Source organism: Pseudopipra pipra, chromosome 17 (genome assembly GCF_036250125.1).
Source record: "Pseudopipra pipra isolate bDixPip1 chromosome 17, bDixPip1.hap1, whole genome shotgun sequence".
NCBI classification, from domain to species: domain Eukaryota; kingdom Metazoa; phylum Chordata; class Aves; order Passeriformes; family Pipridae; genus Pseudopipra; species Pseudopipra pipra.
Genome location: NC_087565.1, coordinates 12476648 through 12492197, shown reverse-complemented (window position 1 = coordinate 12492197; position 15550 = coordinate 12476648). Strand labels below are relative to the sequence as shown.

The window sequence follows — 15550 nt, the reverse complement described above, 5'->3', positions numbered from 1 at the left end:
TCTGGCAGCTCTGATGTCACAGGAGTTGTGGGGCCACTCGGCAGTGGGGATGGGGATCATGGAATGATGGAATCCTTAAATGATTTGGCTTGGGAGGGACCCTAAAAATCATCTTGTTCCAACCTGACCAGGTTGCTCAGGGTCCTGTCCAAGTTGTCCTTGAATGTTGCCAGGGATGGGGCAGCCACAGCCTCTCTGCACAGCCCCTGCCAGGGCCTCACCACCCTCACAGGAATCAATATTGTCTGAACATGAAATGTAATGTAACCCTCCCCTCTGTCAGTTTGAGCCCATTCCCCCTTGTCCTGTCACTACAGTTGCTGACCAAGAGTCACCCTCCGGCTTCCTTGGAGGCCCCTTCCCACACGGGAAGGTTTCTCCCAGGTCTCCACACAAGCTTCTCTTCTCCAGGCTGAAGAGCCCCAACTTTGCCAGCCTGTGTGCAGAGGGGAGGTGCTCGAGTGCCCTGAGCCCCTTGGTGGCCTGGTCTGGCCTTGCTGCAGCAGTTCCCTGGCCTTGTTGTGTCGGGGACCCCAGAGCTGGAGGCCGCACTGCAGGTGGGGTCTGCTGAGAGCGCAGCAGAGCGGCAGAACCCCCCCTGCCCTGCTGCCCCCAGGGCTGGGGATGAGCCCAGCACACGGGGGGGGCTGGGCTGAGAGGGCACATTCTAAGGGCCCATGGAACAACAATAATCTTTGTCGTGTATTTACAGAAGGACAATGAAACAACAACCTATAAGACATGTATCCAGAATTTATTGACATTTTCAGAATTTTCTTAATAAAAGCAGTATTCTTCTTCATAGAAACGACAGTCTTCTTGATGACAACAGTCTTAATATCAACAAACATCTTCCTAATAAAAACAACTATCTTCTTACTAAACAACTATTTTGTTAATAAAAATATCTTCTTAATAAAAAACTATCTTCTTAAAAAAAACTTATCTTCTTTAAAAAAACTATCGTCTTCATAAAGACTATCTTCTTAAATAAAAATCTATCTTTTTAAAAAGAAACCTTACCTTCTTAAAAAAACTACCTTCTTAATAAAAAACTATCTTCTTATTTAAAAATCTATCTTTTAAAACTATCTTCTGTATACAAACAACAATATTCTTAAAAAGTGAACAATAGAAAACATATTTACAGAACAATGTGAAAAACATATGTACAGGTGGCTGATTGCATGGCTGGCAGGTCCGTCAGCTCTGGCAGCTGTGATGTCACAGGAATTGTGGGGCCACTCCGCTGGGGGCGATGGGGTTATGAAATGATGGAATCCTGGACTGGTTTGTCTTTGGAGGGACCCTAAAAATCATCTTTTTCCAACCTGACCAGCCTCCCAGCAGACTAGGTTGCTCAGAGCCCCATCCAAGCAAGCCTTGAATGTTCCCAGGAATAGGGCATCCACAGTCTCTCTGCACAGCCCCTGCCAGGGCCTCACCACCATTAGTGCAAAAAACCATCTTGCTAAATCAAATCAAACCTGAATCCCCCTCCTTCAGTGTAAAGCCATCCCCTCTTCTCCTCTCCTCCCAGGGCTGAACACTGTCCCCAGCTCTCCTCTGGGCCCCTTCAGCTCCTGCCCAGCCACACTGAGGCCTCCCCGGGGCCTTCTCTTCTCCTGCCTCAGCAACCCCAACTCTCTCAGCCTTTCCTCAGGGCACAGGGGCTCCAGCCCTCGCAGCACCTCTGGGGCCTCCTCCCCACTGGCTCCAGCAGCTCCACGGCCTTCCTGCACTCAGCACCCCAGAGCTGGAGGCCGGGAGGAGCCCTGTGGGGGCTGCAGCTTCCTGGGGAACAGGGGAAGGTTTGGTTATCCCTGGACAGGAACTAAACACACTCCTGTGCTGAGGGATAAAATCCCCGGAGCGAAGCCTGTGCTGGGCAGAGTCCTGCTGCCAAGGGTGGTTCTTTGTGGAGTCTGCAGGGATGCGTCGGGAGCAGATCCCGTCTGTCCCCTGGGCCCAGCTCCCGGCCTGGAGCGGCTCCATGGGACGCCTGGGCCGGTCCGTGGGTCCATCCCCCAGCTCAGCTCTGAGCTCCCTGTGCTCCCACAAGCCCAGGCTCCAAAGCAAACCCTGGCAATGGGGACACAGTGTCCGTGCCCCGCTGGCTCCCTCCAGCTGAGGCTGGGCCTGCAGCATCCTGGGGAGCCCCCAGAACAAACATTTTCCCCAGAGATTTCTGGAGCAGGAGCAAAAGCCAGAGTCCCCTGTGCTGACGCTCCCTCCGGGCTGGCTTCAGCCCCTCGGGGTGCCCGAGAGAAGGGGGTGCCCCCAGCCCAGTGCACCCTCCTCAGCACTGGGGCCACCCAGGGAAGAGCCATTGAGGAGGCTCTGCAGGACCACGCAGGCACGGCCCTGCTCCCACATGGGATCCCAGGGCACAGGGCCCCGTGGGATTGGCCTCTACAGATCCCAAGTACGTGCAAAGCAATTGCCAGGAGAGTGGGACCTCTGTCAGTGGGACCCCTCTGAGCACAGGGACCCCACACTAGGATTGGCCATTCCAACACCCCCAGACACCTCCAGCCCTGGGAACTCGGAGCAAGTGGAAACCAGAACTCTGCAAAAGCTGCGAGTGCCCAAAGCAAACACGAAGAGAGCTGGGGTGTGAAAACAATGATTATTTATTTACAGAAGAGCAACAAAACCAATGAACAACACAACATATTCAAATTACAAGAATCTTTATTACAACAATGGTCTACACAACACATTTAAATTCTAAGGGTGTCTTTAACAACAATAGTCTATGAAACGTATGTGCAGAAAGACAGCAAAACAACAACATATAAAACATATATTCAGAATGTATTTACATTATAAGAACAATAATATTCCTAATAGAAACAGTCTTCTTAATAAAAGTAACAATCTTCCTTATAAGAACAACAACCTTCTAAAGAAATACAACAATCTTCTAAAGAAATACAACAATCTTCTAATTAAATCAACTGTCTATAAAACATATTTATGGCCGATGCCATGGCCGGCAGGTCCGTCAGTCCTGCAAGAAAAGCAAGGGCACGGTCAGTGCAGTCGGGCCCTGCTGGGTGTTCCCTGTGCCCCCAGCCTGGCACACCCAGCAGGTGACCCCGGGGCAGGGCATGACCAGGACGTGCCTGTCGTGCTGCTGGGGGACTGTCCTCATCCCAGCACCATGTCCTCCACCTCATCCTCTTCATCCACTTCCATCTTGTCCACATCCTCCTCCACATCCAATTCCATCTCCTCCTCCACATCCACTTCTACATGGATCTCCATCATCTCCTCCATATACAACGCAACATCCACTTCCATTGGCTCTTCACTGTCTCTCTGACCCTGCAGCAGGGAGCACAACCTCAGAGAGGGGTCCCTGTCCCACACCAGCCCCACTGAGCTTCAGCCCACCTGGGCTGATAGGGGTTTCCCACCTCCAAGGAATGGCACTGTACCTTCACTGGGACAAGGCTGCACATCCTGCTGGGATTGATGATGAGCTCCAGAGAACAGAGAGAGTCCAGGACTGACGGGACTCTCAGGGATCACCTGTCGGTGCGCTGGGAGCTGCTCAAGGTTCACTGGCAGCAGGGCAATGGCGGCGGCGTGCTCGCCGCCGGGCCCATGGAGCGCGGGAAAAGCTCTGGCAGATATGATATGGAACTCCGGAAGCAATCCATGGGCGGGGATGGCGTTTATGGTATGATGGGAGTTCCGGTTTCTTCGGCTTGGAAGGGAGGCAAAAGCCATCTTGTTTCTACCTGACCAGCCTCCCACCAGACCAGGTGGTCCTTGATGGGGCATCCACAGCCTCTCTGCACAGCCCCTGCCAGGGCCTCACCACCCTCACAGGAAACAATATTTTCCTAATATCAAATCTAACCCTCCTCCCTGTCAGTTTGAGCCCATTCCCCCTTGTCCTGTCACTACAGTTGCTGACCAAGAGTCACCCTCCGGCTTCCTTGGAGGCCCCTTCCCACACGGGAAGGTTTCTCCCAGGTCTCCACACAAGCTTCTCTTCTCCAGGCTGAAGAGCCCCAACTTTGCCAGCCTGTGTGCAGAGGGGAGGTGCTCGAGTGCCCTGAGCCCCTTGGTGGCCTGGTCTGGCCTTGCTGCAGCAGTTCCCTGGCCTTGTTGTGTCGGGGACCCCAGAGCTGGAGGCCGCACTGCAGGTGGGGTCTGCTGAGAGCGCAGCAGAGCGGCAGAACCCCCCCTGCCCTGCTGCCCCCAGGGCTGGGGATGAGCCCAGGACACGGGGGGGGCTGGGCTCAGAGGGCACATTCTAAGGGCCCATGGAACAATAATCTTTGAAATGTATTTGCAAAACCACAACAAAACTACAACATATAAGACACGTATCCAGAATTTATTGACATTTTCAGAATTTTCTAAATACAACCAGCATTCCTCTTTACAGAAACAACAGTCTTCTTTATGAAAACAGTCGTAATATCAACAACAATCTTCTTAATAAAAACTACTATCTTCTCAATGAAACAACTATCTTCTTAATAAAAAACTATCTTCTAAAAAGAAACCTCATCTTCTTAATAAAACTATCTTCTCAATAAAAAACTATTTTCTTAATTAAAAATCTATCTTCTTAAACTATCTTCTTTATATAAACAACAAATTTCTTGAAAAGTCAACAATAGAAATCGTATTTACAGAACAACAAGGAACAGTGTGAAAAACATATGTACAGGTGGCCGATTGCAAGGCTGGCACATCCATCAGTCCTGGAAGAAAAGCAAGGGCACGGTCAGTGCAGTTGGGCCCTGCTGGGTGTTCCCTGTGCCCCCAGCCTGGCACACGCGGTAGGTGACCCTCCCAAAAACTGAATACAAATGGAAGATTCCTCCCAGACAAAAGGTGCCACCACACAAAGCTCTTGCTGCCCACGGAGTGCCCAGGCTAGCCCAGCAATTGCACCTGAAGCCAAAGGTTCCAGGCTTTCTGTCCTGGGGGAAAGGGCTGCTCTTCCCTTTTTTCTACCCACCACTGCAATTGCCAGTCCCACTTCCCCAAAAACTGCATACAAATGAAGATTCCTCCCAGACAAAAGCTGCCACCACACAAAGCTCTTGCTGCCCACAGAGTGCCCAGGCTGATCAAACAACTGCACCTAAAGCCAAAGGTTCCAGGCTTTCTTTCCTGGGGGAAAGGGCTGCTGTTCCCTTTTTTCAGCCCTGCACTGCAATTGCCAGTCCCACTTCCCCAAAACTGAATACAAACGAAGATTCCTCCCAGACAAAAGGTGCCACCACAGAAAGCTCTTGCTACCCATGGAATACCAAGAGTGGCCCACCACCTGAACATGAGAGACAAAGGGTAAAGGGCTGAACTGCCCTCATTCTGTTTTTGAAGCCCTCCACTTAAATTGCCAGTCCTACTCCACAAAAACACAGACAGTCACAGACCTACCTCACAGGCCATCAGACAGAGCTGGGAGGGTGGCTGTGTTCTTCCTGCTCTCCCTGCCCAAAGTGCCCTGCCACGTCCTCACTGACATGCCACACCCCTGTTTGCCTCCTCCTATTGGCCACACTCCAGGTCGTTTGTACTCCCTGGACCAGTTTATGTCACCCAGAAACGACCTGGACTCCATCCCCTGCTGAGCTGATTAGGCCTCGCAAGGCAGCTGGGCACAGCTGGGCTGAGCTGGGAGCAGTTTCTCCCTGCAGTTTAAATCTCAGACACTCTCAGCTCCATCCAATGATCAGATGATCAGAGCTTGCAGGGCGGCTGGGCTGAGCTGGGCTGAGCGTGGAGCAGCTTCTCCATGGACTATAAATCTCCGACAAAAAACCTTGGCTTCTCCCTTGGTCACCTCAGAAAGCCTCGAAGGGCAGCTGAGCTGAGCTGGTCTGCTCAGATGCCAGGACAGAGAGCGCTTGCTGCCCATGGAGTGCCCAGGCTAGCCCACAGACTGCACCAGAAACCATGAAGGTAAGGGTTTTCTTTCCAGGGGAAAAAGACTGATGTTTGCTTGCAGGTATCATACAGCTGAAATAGGAAGTCCAGCTCCAAAAATTGAATATGGATGAGAATATCTCCTAGACAAAAGGTACCAGGACAGAAAGCATTTGCTGCCCATGGACTGCCTGGGCTGTCCCACCAACTGCACCACAAACCAAAACAGTAAGTGCTTTCTTACCTGTGGGAAAGCGATGTTGTTGAATTTCAGGAATCGTGTGCTGAAATGGACAATCTGACTCTCAAAATTGCATATGGACGAAGATTCCTCCCAGACAAAAGGTGCCAGGACACAAAGCTCTTGCTGCAATGGAGTGCCCAGGCTGGGACACCAACTGCACCAGAGAGCCAAGGGTTTCAGGCTTTCTCTCCTGGGGATAAGGGCTGTTGTTTGCTTTTTTCAGCCCTGTGCTCAAACTGCCAGTCTTGGGCAAGGCATGGCCAGTACGTGCCTGTCCTGCTGCTGGGGGACTGTCCTCATCCCAGCACCATGTCCTCCTCCTCATCTTCGTCACTGACATCCATGTCCTCGATCTCCTCCACCACATCGACGTCCATCTCTTCTTAAAACTCTTGCACATCCATCTCCTTCATCTCCTTGGTATCCAACACAACATCCACGTCCATCTCTTCCTCCGTATCTCTTGTTCCAACCTGACCAGGTTGCTCAGGGTCCTGTCCAAGTGGGCCTTGAATGTTCCCAGGGATGGGGCAGCCACAGCCTCTCTGCACAGTCCCTGCCAGGGCCTCACCACCCTCACAGGAAACAATATTTTCCTAACATCAAATCTAACCCTCCCCTCTGTCAGTTTGAACCCCTTGTCCTGTCACTACAGTTGCTGACCAAGAGTCACCCTCCGGCTTCCTTGGAGGCCCCTTCCCACACGGGAAGGTTTCTCCCAGGTCTCCACACAAGCTTCTCTTCTCCAGGCTGAAGAGCCCCAACTTTGCCAGCCTGTGTGCAGAGGGGAGGTGCTCGAGTGCCCTGAGCCCCTTGGTGGCCTGGTCTGGCCTTGCTGCAGCAGTTCCCTGGCCTTGTTGTGTCGGGGACCCCAGAGCTGGAGGCCGCACTGCAGGTGGGGTCTGCTGAGAGCGCAGCAGAGCGGCAGAACCCCCCCTGCCCTGCTGCCCCCAGGGCTGGGGATGAGCCCAGGACACGGGGGGAGCTGGGCTGAGAGGGCACATTCTAAGGGCCCAGGGAACAACAACAGTCTTTGAAATGGATTTACAGAAGGACAATAAAACGACAACAGATAAGACACGTCTCCAGCATTTATTGACTTTTTCCAAATTTTCTTTTAAAAATCCAGCATTCTTCTTTACAGAAGGAACAGTCTTCTTGATGGCAACAATCTTAATATCAACAACCATCTTCTTGATAAAAACAATTATCTTCTTGAAAAAACAACTATCGTCTTAATAAAAATATCTTCTTAAGAAAAACAACTATCTTCTAAATAAAAATATCTACTTAATAAAAAACTATCTTCTTAAAAAGAAACCTTATCTTCTTAAAATCTATCATCTTCTTAAAAAACTATCTTCTTAAATAAAAATCTATCTTCTTTAAAAGAAAACTTATCTTCTTAAAAAAGCTATTGTCTTATGAAAAAACTGTCTTCCTATTAAAAATCTATCTTCTTAAACTATTTTCTCTATCCAGACTACAATATTCTTAAAAAGTGAATAATATAGAACATATTTACAGAAAAAAGTGAAAAACATATGTACAGCATGGCCGATGCCATGGCCGGCAGGTCCGTCAGTCCTGGAAGAAAAGCAAGGGCACGGTCAGTGCAGTCGGGCCCTGCTGGGTGTTCCCTGTGCCCCCAGCCTGGCACACCCAGCAGGTGACCCCGGGGCAGGGCATGACCAGTACGTGCCTGTCGTGCTGCTGGGGGACTGTCCTCATCCCAGCACCATGTCCTCCTCCTCATCTTACTGGTCGATATCCATCTCTTCGATCTCCTCCACCACATCGACCTCCATCTCTTCATCAAACTCTTGGACGTCCACCTCCATCATCTCCTCGGTATCCACCACAACGTCCACGTCCATCTCTTCCTCAGTATCTCCAGCAGTCTGTGTAAGGGAGCACAACCTCAGAGAGGGGTCCCTGTCCCACACCAGCCCCACCGAGCTCCAGCCTTCCTTGGAAGTCAGGGGTTTCCCACCTGCATGGATTGGCACTGTACCTTCACTGGGAGGAGGTTGCCCATCCTGCTGGGATGGCTGCAGAGCTCCAGACTGGAGCTGGTTGAGTCCAGGACTCACGGGTCTCTCGGGGATCACCTGTCGAGGGTGCGCTGGGAGCTGCTCACAGATCGCTGTCAGCAGGGGAATGGCTGCGTTGTGCTCGTCGCCGGGCCCTGGCAGTTCCACATGGAACACGGGCACAGCTCTGGCAGCTCTGATGTCACAGGAGTTGTGGGGTCACTCGGCAGTGGGGATGGGGATCATGGAATGATGGAATCCTTGAATGGTTTGGCTTGGGAGGGACCTTAAAAATCATCTTATTCCAACCTGACCAGGTTGCTCAGGGTCCTGTCCAAGTGGTCCTTGAATGTTGCCAGGGATGGGGCAGCCACAGCCTCTCTGCACAGTCCCTGCCAGGGCCTCACCACCCTCACAGGAAACAATATTTTCCTAACATCAACTCTAACCCTCTTTTCTGTTACTTTGAGCCCATTCCCCCTTCTCCTGTCACTACAGTTGCTGACCAAGAGTCACCCTCCGGCTTCCTTGGAGGCCCCTTCCCAGACGGGAAGGTTTCTCCCAGGTCTCCACACAAGCTTCTCTTCTCCAGGCTGAAGAGCCCCAACTTTGCCAGCCTGTGTGCAGAGGGGAGGTGCTCGAGTGCCCTGAGCCCCTTGGTGGCCTGGTCTGGCCTTGCTGCAGCAGTTCCCTGGCCTTGTTGTGTCGGGGACCCCAGAGCTGGAGGCCGCACTGCAGGTGGGGTCTGCTGAGAGCGCAGCAGAGCGGCAGAACCCCCCCTGCCCTGCTGCCCCCAGGGCTGGGGATGAGCCCAGGACACGGTGGGGGCTGGCCTGAGAGGGCACATTCTAAGGGCCCATGGAACAACAATAATCTTTCAAATGGATTTACAATAAAATGACAACATATAAGACAGGTGTCCAGAATTTATTGATATTTTCAGAATTTTCTTAATAAAATCAGCATTCTTCTTTATAGAAACGACAGTCTTCTTGATGACAAGTCTTAGTATCAACAAACATCTTCTTATTAAAAACAGTTGTCTTCTTAATAAAAATATCTTCTTAATAAAAACAACTATCTTCTAAATAAAAAAACTATCTTCTTAAAAAGGAAACTTATCTTCTAAATAAAAAAACTATCTTCTTAAGAAAAAGCTATCTTCTTAAAAGGAAACTTATCTTCTTAAAACTATTTTCTTAATAAAAAACTATCTTCTTAGTTAAAAATCTATCTTCTTAAACTATCTTCTATATAAAAACAACAAACTTCTTAAAACTTCACTAATATAAAACGTATTTACAGAAAAACTGGGAAAAGGGTGAATAACATATGTACAAGTGGCCGATGCCATGGCCGGCAGGTCCGTCAGTCCTGCAAGAAAAGCAAGGGCACGGTCAGTGCAGTCGGGCCCTGCTGGGTGTTCCCTGTGCCCCCAGCCTGGCACACCCAGCAGGTGACCCCGGGGCAGGGCATGGCCAGGACGTGCCTGACCTGCTGATGGGATGGGGTGTCCTTATCCCAGGATCATGTCCTCCACCTTCTCGCCTTCCTCCTCTACTTCCATCTCCTCTTCTACATCCTCTTTCATGTCCACCTCCATCTCCTCTACATCGTCTTTCACATCTCTCGCCATGTCCACTTCCATTGGCTCTTCGGTGTCTCTCTGAGCCTGCAGCAGGGAGAACAACCTCAGAGAGGGGGCCCTGTCCCACTCCAGCCCCACTGAGCTCCTGCCCACCCGGGCAGTCAGGGGGTTCCCACCTCTATGGATTGGCACTGTACCTTAACTGGGAGGAGGTTGCCCATCCTGCTGGGATGGATCACCAGACCCAGATTGCGAGCAGAGTCAGGACTGACGGACAGAGCAGGGATCACCTGAAAACACTCCACTGGGAGCAGGGTGAAGGGTGGTCTCAGACCACCTGCGCTGCGAGCTGCTGACGGTTCGCTGGCAGCAGGGGAATGGCTGCGTTGTGCTCGTCACCGGGCCCTGGCAGTTCCACATGGAACACGGGCACAGCTCTGGCAGCTCTGATGTCACAGGAGGTCCAGGGCCACTCCACATTGGGAGATTGGGATTGTTGAATGCTCAAATCCTTGAATGGTTTGGCTTGGCAGGGACACGAAAAATCATCTTGTTCCAACCTGGTCAACCTTCCACCACACCAGGTTACTCAGGGTCCTGTCCAAGTGGGCCTTCAATGTTCCCAGGGATGGGGCATCCTCAGCCTCTCGGCACAACCTGTGCCAGGCCCTCAACACCCTCCTTGCTAAATAAAACCTCCCTAAAGCAAATCAAACCTAAATCCACCTCCTTCAGTGTGAAGCTATCACCCCTTCTCCTCTCCCCAGGCCCTGCTGAACACTCTGTCTCCAGCTTTCCTCTGGCTTTCGTAGCCAATAGGAACCTGCACTGATTGCCCCTGTCTTTTGCTCTTGGCAATGGACCTGAGGACACCTGGATCATTTTTCCCCCCTGAATTCTTGATACTCAAATAGAGACTTATTTTCCCTTTCTTTAAAGCTTTGTATTTTTCTCCTTTTTTTTCTAACAAGAAAAGGGCTGGGCTGAGGTTCATGAGTGTCCAGCAACTCCCCCTTGCCCACTCCTTGCTCCCACAGCCCTGCCTTCCCCAGCCCTGCCCCTCCCAGCATCGCATCCCCCGGCACTCTCTGCAGCACCCACGGCTCCCACACCCTGCACCCCCTCCAGGACCCTGCACCCATGGGGCCCATGGCACCCCACCAACAGCACCCTCACACTAAAGGCCCCCTGGCCCCTCCCCAACACAGCCTGTGCTGCCCACTCCACGTGTCCCCCCGAGTGGGGGACATGGGCCGTGCCCGCTGCCAGCAGCAGGAATCCGGGCAGGGCAAGGATCCCTCACTGGCCTTTGGGCTCTTCCACGGCCCAGGGCAATGCCATGGGGATGGGAAACAAAGCCCAGAGTGCTTGGAGCTTCAAAGCCTTAAACATCAGCCCCTCCAGCTCCAAAACCTTCTCCCCACATCCTGCCTCCAGCCATTCCCAAGGCTGCCAGGGCCTTCGGGGCATCCCTTGGCATTTGGCCTCCCTGGGGCCTGATCCTGGCTCTCGCCCCACCAGTCCCTTTGGCTGCAGCAGGAAGGGCAGCAGGAGCTTTCCTGCCTGCTTTGGGGCAGCTCTGCAGGGGCCGCTCATGTCAGACCCCCCTGTGTGCTGGGGACAGCTTTGCTCTTGGGGACACCGCTCTGCCCCAGCCCAGCAACACCAGCAGTGCCCAGGGCCGCCACCTTCCCAAGGGGGACCCCTCTGGGCACAGGTACCCCCAGCCCGGGGGGCTGTGCCAACACCCCCAGACAACGGAGTTACACAAGGACAATAAAACAACAACGCAGTAAACAGCTATACAGAATGGATTTACAGTAAAAAGTCTTTATATAAACAAGAATCTTCTTAGTAAAACCAAAAATCTTCTTTATAAAACCAGTAGTGTTCTTTATAAAAACTCTTTTCTCTATAGAAAAAACAATCTTCTTAATAAAAATAAGTCTTCTATGTTCTTAAAAAGCAACTACCTTCTTAATAAAAACAGCTATCTTCTAAAAAAACTATCTTCTTAATAAAACACTATCTTAAAAAGAAACCTTATCTTCTTAAAAAAACTACCTTCTTAATAAAAAACTATCTTCTTATTTAAAAATCTATCTTCTTAATCTATCTTCTCTATACAAAAAACAATCTTCTTAAAAAATCAACAATAAAAAACATATTTACAGAAAAACATGAAAAACATATGTACAGGTGGCCGATGCCATGGCCGGCAGGTCCGTCAGTCCTGGAAGAAAAGCAAGGGCACGGTCAGTGCAGTCGGGCCCTGCTGGGTGTTCCCTGTGCCCCCAGCCTGGCACACCCAGCAGGTGACCCCAGGGCAGGGCATGGCCAGGACGTGCCTGTCGTGCTGCTGGGGGACTGTCCTCATCCCAGCACCATGTCCTCCTCCTCATCTTGCTGGTCCACATCCATGTCCTCGATCTCCTCCACCACATCAACTTCCATCTCTTCTACAAAATCTTGGATGTCCACCTCCATCATCTCCTCTGCATCCACCACAACGTCCACGTCCATCTTTTCCTCTGTATCTCCGGCAGTCTGTGTAAGGGAGCACAACCTCAGAGAGGGGTCCCTGTCCCACACCAGCCCCACCGAGCTCCAGCCTTCCTTGGAAGTCAGGGGTTTCCCACCTGCATGGATTGGCACTGTACCTTGACTGGGAGGAGGTTGCCCATCCTGCTGGGATGGCTGCAGAGCTCCAGACAGTAGGTTGAGTCCAGGACTGACAAGTCTTTTGGGAATCACCTGTCGAGGGTGCGCTGGGAGCTGCTCACAGATCGCTGTCAGCAGGGGAATGGCTGCGTTGTGCTCGTCGCCGGGCCCTGGCAGTTCCACATGGAACACGGGCACAGCTCTGGCAGCTCTGATGTCACAGGAGTTGTGGGGCCACTCGGCAGTGGGGATGGGGATCATGGAATGATGGAATCCTTAAATGGTTTGCCTTGGAAGGGACCCTAAAAATCATCTTTTTTCAACCTGACCAGGTTGCTCAGGGTTCTGTCCAAGTGGTCCTTGAATGTTGCCAGGGATGGGGCAGCCACAGCCTCTCTGCACAGTCCCTGCCAGGGCCTCACCACCCTCACAGGAAACAATATTTTCCTAACATCAAATCTAACCCTCCCCTCTGTCATTTTGAACCCCTTGTCCTGTCACTACAGTTGCTGACCAAGAGTCACCCTCCAGCTTCCTTGGAGGCCCCTTCCCAGACGGGAAGGTTTCTCCCAGGTCTCCACACAACCTTCTCTTCTCCAGGCTGAAGAGCCCCAACTTTGCCAGCCTGTGTGCAGAGGGGAGGTGCTCGAGTGCCCTGAGCCCCTTGGTGGCCTGGTCTGGCCTTGCTGCAGCAGTTCCCTGGCCTTGTTGTGTCGGGGACCCCAGAGCTGGAGGCCGCACTGCAGGTGGGGTCTGCTGAGAGCGCAGCAGAGCGGCAGAACCCCCCCTGCCCTGCTGCCCCCAGGGCTGGGGATGAGCCCAGCACACGGGGGGGGGCTGGGCTAAGAGGGCACATTCTAAGGGCCCATGGAACAACAATAATCTTTGTCATGTATTTACAGAAGGACAATAAAACGACAACAGATAAGACACGTCTCCAGAATTTATTGACTTTTTCCAAATTTTTTTTAAAAATCCAGGAATCATTCTTTACAGAAGCAACAGTCTTCTTGATGGCAACAGTCTTAATATCAACAGCCATCTTCTTAATAAAAACAATTATCTTCTTGAAAAAACAACTATTTTCTTTATAAAAATATCTTCTTAATAAAAACAACTATCTTCTAAATAAAAAAAAATCTTCTTATATAAAAAACTATCTTCTTAAAAAGAAACCTTATCTTCTTAAAAAACTATCTTCTTAAATAAAAATCTATCTTCTTTAAAAGAAAACTTATCTTCTTAAAAAAACTATTGTCTTATCAAAAAACTATCTTATTAAAAATCCATCTTATTAAGCTATTTTCTCTATCCAAACTACAATCCTCTTAAAAAGTGAATAATATAAAACATATTTACAGAAAAAAGGGAAAAACATATGTACAGGTGGCCGATGCCATGGCCGGCAGGTCTGTCAGTCCTGGAAGAAAAGCAAGGGCACGGTCAGTGCAGTCGGGCCCTGCTGGGTGTTCCCTGTGCCCCCAGCCTGGCACACCCAGCAGGTGACCCCGGGGCAGGGCATGGCCAGGACGTGCCTGTCGTGCTGCTGGGGGACTGTCCTCATCCCAGCACCATGTCCTCCTCCTCATCTTGCTGGTCGATATCCATGTCCTCGATCTCCTCCACCACATCGACCTCCATCTCTTCATCAAACTCTTGGGTGTCCACCTCCATCCTCTCCTCGGTGTCCACCACAACGTCGACGTCCATCTCTTCATCAGTATCTTTGGCAGACTGTGTAAGGGAGCACAACCTCAGAGAGGGGTCCCTGTCCCACACCAGCCCCACCGAGCTCCAGCCTTCCTGGGAAGTCAGGGGTTTCCCACCTCCATGAGTTGGCACTGTACCTTCACTGGGAGGAGGTTGCCCATCCTGCTGGGATGGCTGCAGAGCTCCAGACAGTAGATTGAGTCCAGGACTCACGGGTCTCTCGGGGATCACCTGTCGAGGGTGCGCTGGGAGCTGCTGACGGTTCGCTGTCAGCAGGGGAATGGCTGCGTTGTGCTCGTCGCCGGGCCCTGGCAGTTCCACATGGAACACGGGCACAGCTCTGGCAGCTCTGATGTCACAGGAGTTGTGGGGCCACTCGGCAGTGGGGATGGGGATCATGGGATGATGGAATCCTTAAATGATTTGGCTTGGGAGGGACCCTAAAAATCATCTTATTCCAACCTGACCAGGTTGCTCAGGGCCTCATCCAAGTGGGCCTTGAATGTTGCCAGGGATGGGGCAGCCACAGCCTCTCTGCACAGCCCCTGCCAGGCCCTCACCACCCTCACAGGAAACAATATTTTCTGAACATGAAATGTAATGTAACCCTCCCCTCTGTCACTTTGAGCCCATTCCCCCTTTTCTTGTCACTGCAGTTGCTGACCAAGAGTCACCCTCTGGCTTCCTTGGAGGCCCCTTCCCACACGGGAAGGTTTCTCCCAGGTCTCCAGACAAGCTTCTCTTCTCCAGGCTGAAGAGCCCCAACTTTGCCAGCCTGTGTGCAGAGGGGAGGTGCTCGAGTGCCCTGAGCCCCTTGGTGGCCTGGTCTGGCCTTGCTGCAGCAGTTCCCTGGCCTTGTTGTGTCGGGGACCCCACAGCTGGAGGCCGCACTGCAGGTGGGGTCTGCTGAGAGCGCAGCAGAGCGGCAGAACCCCCCCTGCCCTGCTGCCCCCAGGGCTGGGGATGAGCCCAGCACACGGGGGGGGCTGGGCTGAGAGGGCACATTCTAAGGGCCCATGGAACAACAATAATCTTTGTCATGTATTTACAGAAGGACAATGAAACAACAACCTATAAGACATGTATCCAGAATTTATTGACATTTTCAGAATTTTCTTAATAAAAGCAGTATTCTTCTTCATAGAAACGACAGTCTTCTTGATGACAACAGTCTTAATATCAACAGCCATCTTCTTAATAAAAACAACTATCTTCTTACTAAACAACTATTTTCTTAATAAAAATATCTTCTTAATAAAAAACTATCTTCTTAAAAAAAACTTATCTTCTTTAAAAAAACTATCGTCTTCATAAAAACTATCTTCTTAAATAAAAATCTATCTTCTTAAAAAGAAACCTTACCTTCTTAAAAAAACTACCTTCTTAATAAAAAACTATCTTCTTATTTAAAAA

General features: G+C 51.0%; 1 long non-coding RNA gene across 1 annotated transcript; it reads right to left on the bottom strand.

The window, feature by feature from the left end:
* Nucleotides 1-7636: 7636 nt before the first annotated feature.
* Nucleotides 7637-12628, bottom strand: LOC135423742 (uncharacterized). Its single transcript, XR_010434938.1, has 3 exons — nt 12427-12628; nt 7848-8046; nt 7637-7732 (listed from the first exon to the last, which is right to left on the bottom strand). It is a non-coding gene; the product is annotated as an uncharacterized LOC135423742 (long non-coding RNA).
* Between the last annotated feature and the right edge of the window lie 2922 nt (nt 12629-15550).